Source organism: Myotis lucifugus, unplaced genomic scaffold (assembly GCF_000147115.1).
Source record: "Myotis lucifugus unplaced genomic scaffold, Myoluc2.0 scaffold_38, whole genome shotgun sequence".
In the NCBI taxonomy this organism is placed as follows: Eukaryota; Metazoa; Chordata; class Mammalia; order Chiroptera; family Vespertilionidae; genus Myotis; species Myotis lucifugus.
The window spans coordinates 1,345,907-1,348,754 of record NW_005871086.1 but is presented as its reverse complement, the minus strand read 5'-3'; positions in this window follow the sequence as shown (position 1 = coordinate 1,348,754).

Genomic DNA, 2,848 nt, shown 5'->3' with positions numbered 1-2,848 from the left:
ATACCTATTTAGGTTCGTGCTTGGGGGCCTGTGAATTAGCTGATGAAAGCCAGATTAATATGAGAGACTAGACAAAGTTTATTCACGTGCAGATGAAGAAGCACAAAAGGGTGGAAAGAGGATGAACTGGAGTGTTCAAGGCAGGCTCCCAAGACCACAGGACATTATGAAGCCACATCAGTGACTGGCCTGATCCCAGGTGCAGGTGGGAAAGTGAAGGGAAGTACATTTTTGTCCCGCCCATAGATCCCTGGAAATTAATCTCTGAAATCCTCCTAGAGCCAAGGAAAAAAAGTGTAAAATGCTTTCCAGGCTGTGCAGGTTATCATTCCTGTTGATGATTCCCATTTTATAAGACCTCTCATTTCTCTTTCCAAGCCCATTTCACTTCCATCCATCCAACAGTGTGAACTGGGAAAGAAAGGGGTTCTAATATCTGAGCCCTCGTTTGAGGCCAACCAAGTACAAGTTGCACTTTTCCAGAGAGCAGCTCTGACCTGTGTGTGAGCCCACCAGGTGCAGTCAATAGCCTGGTCTCTAGAACACACAGAGAAGGGCCCAGTCTCTTCCCTCTCACTCTAAGCCTCCCGACACTATCAGTTTTCCTCAGCCCCAAGGACAGAGTGCATCTTCCCTATGTCCTTTCCCACCCCAAGTGCCACCCTGGGAATTCTTAATGGAGGTCAGATATTGCTTAAGGTGTCTGAGGGAAGACAGAGACTTGGGAGAAGACCTAATTACCTTCCAGCCTAGGTAATTCAGTGTTCTCCTTGGTTCCACCCATTTTAGAGGAGTCTCCCTGCCCTTCTCTTGTAGGGCGAGCATGAGTAACTCTATTCCTTATTTAAGGGTAATCCACTTGTGCCAGAGTGAAGCCACGGCCCGCTTGGCCTTGGGTCTAAGACTTGGACAAAGGGCTAAATGTGCAAATTAATTACACAAGACAAGAAATAGAAATTTGGAAATTATTGGGGGAAGCCAGTTGTGAACTTGGTACAAAGGACCAAGTTCCACTGAGTCTCCATTCCCATCTGCTTTTTATTTACTAGAATACACAATTGCTTTTTAGGAATGCAAACAGACATATCAAAGGTGATGTTTAGTAAGCAATAAGATTATCAGGTTGGGGGAATTTGCTTTAGGCCATTGAGTCAGCAGCAGGTAATTAAATGCAGATATTCAGTCCTGTGAATATCAAAAGCCCCATTCAGCCTTGTGACCTGACTTCTCACATTTATATTAATTACTGTTGATCTTGGCTCCCAGCATGACAGCTCTTCTGATAACTTATCACAGTGGCATTAATTATTGACTTGGATTTCTGAGTGAAAGAAAACAGCTGATAGCCCTGGCCTGGTGGTTCAGTTGGTTAGAACATCATCCCATGCACCAAAAGATTACAGGTTCAATGCCTGCTAGGGTACATACTGAGGTTGTGGGTTCTTTCCCTGGTCGGGTTGTGTGTTGGGAGGGCAATATGGGGTAATGACCAATTGATGTTTCTCTCTCATATCAATGTTTCTCTCTCTCCCTCTCTTCGTCTCCCTTCCTCTCTCTCCAAAAAATAAAAATAAAAATAAAAAATCAATAAACACATATTTGCAGGTGAGGAAAGAAAAAAAAACAACTGATAAGAGAGGAAAGCAGGACACCTGAGGGAGCTGGGAGTCTGGACTCTGCAGTCTCCACCAGAGCCACAGACTTTGTCATCTCCTGAGAAGAACTAAGCACTTAATTCAAGGACTTTGTTTTAGATCCAAGTGCTGAGAATTCTCTCCACAGAAGCAGCCCCTACAGCTGTAATACAAACTAGACCTTGATAAGAGCTCAGGTACAGTTGAAGATGGGATTATCAGAAAGCAATGGTAGAAAAGGGATGGAGTGGGGGGAAGCGGGGAAGATTTCAGAGCAAAGACTATCTTGGGAGAATTTTTAAAGATAAATAGGTGTTTTTTACTAGGCATACAGGAAGGGAAATTCAGATTAAAAAGAAAAAAGTCTATTAAGAGAAGTAGACGCTCATGGTCGAGCACTGTGTATTTCGAAAATAACAAGTTCTTCCCTGTGACTGAAAGGAGGTGAGGGATGGCACAGAAAAGAAAACTGTAGGCCCAAATAGAAGTACCTTCAATACCAAGCAAAAGACTTCAATATGTAAAAGATATAGACAGTTACTTTGAACTCAAGGGGTGGAAGGACACAAGCAATGGAAGGGAACTTCCATCATTTTCCCGTTATACACACAAGGAGACTGAAGGTCACAGCAGTCCCAGGGTCAGACAGCACCTTGGCAGCAGAAACAGAAACCAGCCTCAGGTCCCCAACTTCCAGGGCAGTGTCCTCACTACACTGTGCTGCCTGATGTGCCCTGGGTGGGGAACATGCCCTCAGGATGTGAATCCAAAGAACTACAATATCTTGTGAAGTTGATCTCTTCTTCTAGTTCTGATTTACCCCAGAGTTCTCCCACTGCCCTTCCTGCTATGAAGTGTGGTGGGAGAAGGCAGGATAGCTTTGCTGCTGCCCCCACCTATGGAGTGATGGGGACTGGGAACTCATACTGAGGTACCATCAGGGGTACTTCCATTGCAGCAGCTGGGGTGAGGGAAGTGAAGAGAGGGAGGGAATGAGTGGCTTGGGGCTCTCAGCTCCAGGCTCTGGGTGCATTGGTTGATTCTAGTAGGGACACTGGAGGAAGGGGAGCAGCTTAGGAGGAAGAGGTCCCCAGGAGAATATCTACTCCAAGCAGCATCTCCCCATCTTTAAGAAGCCTCACATGCTGGCTCCATCAAGGAAGCAAAGTCTTGAGAACACTCATTTGCTTAGAACTTTTTGGGGTCTCACACCT